This window comes from Lathyrus oleraceus, chromosome 7, assembly GCF_024323335.1.
Source record: "Lathyrus oleraceus cultivar Zhongwan6 chromosome 7, CAAS_Psat_ZW6_1.0, whole genome shotgun sequence".
Lineage (NCBI taxonomy): Eukaryota > Viridiplantae > Streptophyta > Magnoliopsida > Fabales > Fabaceae > Lathyrus > Lathyrus oleraceus.
This window is the reverse complement of record NC_066585.1, coordinates 243,662,679-243,668,915: the sequence shown is the minus strand read 5'-3', so window position 1 is coordinate 243,668,915 and position 6,237 is coordinate 243,662,679. Positions and strand designations below refer to the sequence as shown.

Here is a 6,237-nt window from a genome sequence, read left to right as displayed (position 1 = left end):
AGTTACGGCAACCACGGTGGCTGGAGGTGATACATTTAAACTTTCAATTTTCTGGGCAAGAGCATCCACTTTTGCATTAACGTGATCAAGGCTACTTATCTCGTACATGCCACTTTTCGTTTGAGGTTTTTCTACCATTGTTCGGTCGCTTCCCCACTAATAATGATTTTGGGCCATGCTTTCGATAAGTTGATAAGCATCGGCATAAGGTTTATCCATAAGCGCACCACCTGCGGCGGCGTCTATTGTTAACCTTGTGTTGTACAAGAGACCATTATAGAAGGTATGAATTACTAACGAGTCCTCTAAACCATGGTGTGGACAAAGTCTCATCATGTCTTTGTATCTTTCCCATGCTTCGAAAAGAGACTCGTTATCTTTCTGTTTAAATCCATTTATCTGGGATCTTAACATAGCTGTTTTGCTTGGAGGAAAATATCGGGCAAGAAAGACTTTCTTCAACTCATTCCATGTGGTGACTGAGTTGGAAGGAAGAGATTGAAGCCATCTTCTAGCTTTATCCCTTAACGAGAAAGGAAAAAGACGAAGTCAAATTGCCTCTGAAGTGACACCATTAGCTTTAACAGTATCAGTGTATTGGACAAATACGAATAAATGAAGGTTTGGATCCTCGGTAGGATTTCCAGAGAATTGATTCTGTTGCACTGCTTGTAACATCGAAGGTTTAAGTTCGAAGTTGTTTGCTTCGATTGCGGGTGGAGCAATACTCGAATGCGGCTCATCTTGCGATGGAGCGGCATAATCTCGAAGAGCACGAGCTGGTTCTGCCATCTCGGGTATCGGCGAAGGAAGGAGATTTTTTAGATCAAGAATTTCGATTGGAGGAAGATTGTTTGCAGCACGGTACTCTCGAATTCGTCGTAAGACTCAGAGATATCGTTCAACGTCGTTGATTCGTAAGTAGTACGGTTCGCCTTGTGAGCGAGTGTGTGGCATACAAATCAACGAAAAACAAGGAAAAAAAATTGCCTTAGTCTCTACAGCGTAACCGAAGAGTTATGATATCGACTAAATAAAAGTCCCCGGCAACGGCGCCAAAAACTTGATCGCGACTTTATGAGTCTAATGGGGTAATAACTGCAAGTGCACAGTCTAATCGCGTAGTTTTAAAAGATATCGATCCCACAAGGACTTAATGAATCGATATACCGTTTTTCTAAGGTTACTTCATAAAGCTAAGGCGGATGATACTTTGATGATTAGGGGAAAAGTAAAACTAAAATTGGATCTAGATTAAATATCAAATAACGCGGATATCGGTATGTAGTTCGTCGTAATTAGGGAATTAAATCTTCGTTGGTTTATTAGTTTTAAAATAAGTCTTTTCAGTAGACACTATTGATTAAAAATCCTTTCTCAAACTCTCGCTCTGTTGAAGCAGACTATGATTTTATATTAACGTACGCTCTCACTATTTAGTTAAGTCCAAAATCACTTTTTGAAAACAATAGAATCTATAGAAACTCTTTTTAAGAAAATACTAACCATTTAAACACCCTCGTCTCAAACTCTCGCTCTATTGACTTAGATTATATGATTAACTTAAATGCTTAACTCTCGTCCTCACATTTAACCTTTAAAAACACTTTTTGAAAATGATTAGAATTTAATTAACTCTAAAAATTGCTTTCGCCCTGATTTAAAGTTAATGTCCAATTTACACTGTCCAGTTAAAAGCTCAAACCGTCGTTCTATTGATTTTAACTTCTTTATGCTTTTTACTCTCGTACAAAAACTTTGGTGTTAACTCTGTAAATTGAGACCATAAAAAGAGTGACTATATTTTTAAATAAATTTAAACCAACTTAGTTTTGATTCCTTTATTCCGCTTACTTTACATACCGATATCTAAGTTTATTTAGCCGAACATGCTAAACAAGCCTAAATAATAATTATGCTTAAATACAGCCATATCAGACAAACAGTATAGATAAACAGCAGTACAGAGCATATATAAATTAAAACAACAAATTAATAAACCTGTAAAATTAATAGAAATCTTGATTGTTCCCTAGCTTCGATGCTTGAACACTCCACCACAAACCGGTTGGATTTGTTCTTCACAATCTCCGATCAGACAGTAAAATAAAGGCGAAGGAATAAAATACTATGATCTAACGTAAGGTTAGATCCAGTAAAAACTACACAATAGTTTCCGGTGTAGAAACTAGTGTGAAAGAAAATAAATTCAATGCTTTGGAAATTAACTAGAAAAGGAAAGGAAATAAAAATTGCTAAGAAAGTAGAATGCTGTAAAAAATATTGTTGTAAAAGCTTGCACGGTGGAAAAAGGAGGAGCTGCACGGTTCCACAATTGGTCTTATTTATATCCATCCTACAGTAACCGTTTCTTCCAAAGTCCCTTCAGTAGGTTTTCTCACGTTTCAACGAATCAAGCGGAAGAATAGGATGATTGTGCTTCTGTTATGCGTCAAAGCCAAAAATATAGGAGAGGGGGTGTGACGTTCGTCACACCATGTGTTACGCTCGTAACACAAAGTAAAAGGGCGTGACGCTCGTCACACCATGCGTGGCGGTCGTCACAGAGTCTCAGCGCTTCTTTGTGGGCTGGGCTCTAGTGAAATGCTTTTCCTAGAGAATCCTCTTTTTGCACCCTTTTTCTTTCTTTTTCACTTATGCTTCAAATAATGTTACCTGAAATAAATAGAAGGAAAATACCAAGTAATATCGAATAATATAAAATAAATCGAAACAAATAATAATATAATTTAATTAAATCGAGTCCAAAAGTGTGATATTATTTCATGTTATCATATTTGCAAATAAAATAGTAAGTTCCTTGAAAATAAAAACAATCAAGCATTGCATTTCATGCATCATTTGCATAGAAGGTTTCTCTTTTGCCAGATGTCTTATTGGTATTTCTTTTGTGCTTCAGCCAAGCTGACTCATCGATATAATGCCCGCGCCAATCACTCAAAGATTATGGAACATCTAGAGCAAGAGAACAGAGACTTGAAGGATGAGATCGCCCATTTGACTGCCATGATGGAGTCTGTGCTAGCTGCTCAGAGCCAGTCTTCTCCAACGCCTGCAACTCCTCTTCCTCATAGGACTGTCATTTCAGAGGTGTTTACTTTTGCCATTCATGTTATTGCTGCTCATTTTGCACCTAACATGCCTGCCGGATTCCCGTGGGGAATGCCGCCTAACTTCGTGCCTGAGGGATTTGCGCCTACATTTGCTTCCATGCCGACATCTAGCCTGGTCATGTCTGTGTTGCCACCAGTTGTGCATACTCTACCTCGTGTTGAAGACAATATCTATCATTCTGAGCCGTTTGAGGGCCCTGATGTGTATGAGAAGATGGACGAAATGAAGGATCAATTCCTTGAGCTGCGAAAGGAGTTGCAAACGTTGAGGGGTAAGGATATGTTTGGTAAGAGTGTTGCAAAACTTTGTTTGGTTCCAAATGTTAAAATCTTGGTGAAGTTCAAAGTGCCTGACTTTGAAAAGTACAAAGGGAATACATGTCCACTAAGCCATCTTGTGATGTACGCCAGAAAGATGTCTACTCAAACTGATAATGATCAGTTATTGATCCATTATTTTCAAGACAGTTTGACTGGTGCTGCTTTAAGGTGGTACATGGGATTGGATAGTGCGAGCATCCGCACGTTCAATGATTTGGGCGAAGCATTCGTGAAGCAGTATAAGTATAATGTCGATATGGCGCCAGATAGAGACCAGTTGAGGTCGTTATCTCAGAAGGATAAGGAGACGTTCAAGGAGTATGCTCAAAGATGGAGAGAGCTTGTTGCTCAGATTTCCCCTCCTTTGGAAGAGAAGGAGATGACCAAGATTTTTCTCAAGACCCTGAGCTTATTTTATTATGAGAGGATGATTTACAGTGCCCCAGTGATTTTACCGAGATGGCAAACATGGTGATGAGGCTAGAAAAGGTGTCCAAGAGGGACGATTATCTAAGGAGGAAACATCATCCAGCAAGAGATATGGTAATGGTTTCGGAAAGAAGAAGGAGAATGAAGCTAATGTAGTTTCAGTTGGGAGGCAGAGGAGGCCTCACGTAAGAAGAAATCAACCACCCCGTTAACATCATCATCAAGTATCGTCTGTCATTCCGGTATTTTCAACCAATCAATCAACACCAATTCAACAACAACAACAACGTCAACAACAACAACCACAACAATGAACAAACACCTACAATAACAATACCAACAATCATCTTCAACAACAACAAAACTTTGAGAGGAATAAGGTCTTTTTTGACCCTATTCCTATTATATACGCAGAGTTGTACCCATCACTGGTTCTCAAGAACCTATTGCAACCAAGAAACCCACCTCAAATTCTTGAACCACTTTCATGGTGGTACAAACCGGAACTCCGCTGTGACTTTCACCAAGGAGCTCCCGACCATGATATTGAGAATTGCTACCCCCTAAAGTATGAAGTCCAAGAGCTGGTTAAAAGTGGAATGGTGTCCTTCGAGGACCATGCACCGAATGTCAAAGCTAACCCACTGCCTGCCCATGGAAATTCATCTGTTAATATGGTGGACAACTATCCCGGGGAATTCAAAATATATGATGTACGCTCCATTAGAAGGTCTTTGGTAAGTATGCACAAGGATATCTGTTTGGTTAGCGATTGCGAGCATGATCATGATGGTTGTGCAATTTGCAGTGTCAATCCTAGAGGTTGTGTTATTGTGAAAAGGGACGTCCAGCAGTTGATGGATGAAGGCATGATTCAAATCTTCCAATCCCGTCACTTAGGTGACGATGTGAATGTCATAGTCCACGTGTTTAAAACTCCTGATAGAGTGGTGATTCAGTACGACAACAACAACAGTAACAACGTCAGCAACAAATCAATATCGTCGTTGGTTATACGGTTAGTGGGCCTCGTCTCGTATGCATCCGATAAGGTTGTACCATATCAGTACCATGCTACCATGCTAGAGAATGGTCAAGAGATTCCTTTACCTACGACTAGTTCTGTTGTGAGCATAGTTGATGTTACAAAGGTGACCCGCAGTGGTCGTGTCTTTGGGCCGGTATTCCCGAAGAATGTGGAGGATTTGTCTATTAGCAAGAAGGTTGATGCGCCTATGGTAGATTCTGTTAGTGCTTCAAAGTGTCAGTCTGGTGAATCCAGCAGTTTGAAGCCTAACGATGATAATGAGGTGCTCAGATTGATAAAGAAGAGTGAGTTTAATGTGGTAGAGCAGTTGATCCAAATTCCCTCTAAGATTTCAGTATTGTCTCTGCTAATGAACTCAGAAGCGCACAAAGAAGTACTGCAGAAAGTTCTATAACAAGCTTATGTGGAACATGATGTTACGGTGGATCAGTTTGATCATATTGTATCTAACATCACTTCTTGCAACAATCTCAACTTTTGTGATGAAGAACTCCCCGAGGAGGGTAGAAATCATAACTTGGCTCTACACATATCAATGAATTGTAAAGATGATGCTCTGTCAAATGTGTTGGTACACACTGATTCTTCATTGAACGTACTTCCGAAGTCAACTCTTTCCCGAGTGACTTCCAAATTACTTTTCAAGTAATGGATATCCACCCGGCCTATAGCTACTTGTTAAGAAGGCCATGGATTCATGAGACAGGAGCCGTTACTTCGACGTTGCATCAGAAGTTGAAATTTGTCAAGAACGGGAAGCTAGTTATTGTTGGCGGGGAAAAGGCGTTGTTGGTCATCCACCTGTCATATTTCTCTTATGTAGAAGCTGATGATGAGATTCGAACTCCGTTCCAAGCCTTGTCTATTGTTGAGGAAAAGAGAGTTGGGGCACCCATGTCCTCATTTAAAGATGCACAGAAAATTGTTAAGGATGGTCAGTCTGATCAGTGAGGACAAATGGTAGAAGTCTCCGACAACAAGAGCAGAGCCGGTTTGGGTTTCCAACGAGGTTCGTTAGTGGTTAAAGATGAAGATGCGCAACCCAATTTCTATAGCGGAGGGTTTATCCATGGTAATGAATAACACTTAGCTGCTGTAATCGAGGGTGATGAAGATGAAGACTGCATCAATTTTGTGACGCATGGAAGAGCTTGCAACAATTGGATTTCCGTTGATGTTCCTATTATTGTGCATCGATCTAAGTATTGCTATTATTTATTTTTGAAAATCCTTCTCTTATGCCTAAGGGAGAAGTGAACATTGTTTGGGCATTTCAAATTTGATCATCAATAAAATATAATTCTA

General features: G+C 39.7%; 1 non-coding gene across 1 annotated transcript; it reads left to right on the top strand.

The window, feature by feature from the left end:
- Positions 1–307: 307 nt before the first annotated feature.
- LOC127108632 (small nucleolar RNA R71) lies at positions 308–414 on the top strand. Its single transcript, XR_007796158.1, has one exon. It is a non-coding gene; the product is annotated as a small nucleolar RNA R71 (small nucleolar RNA).
- The last annotated feature ends 5,823 nt before the right edge of the window (positions 415–6,237 follow it).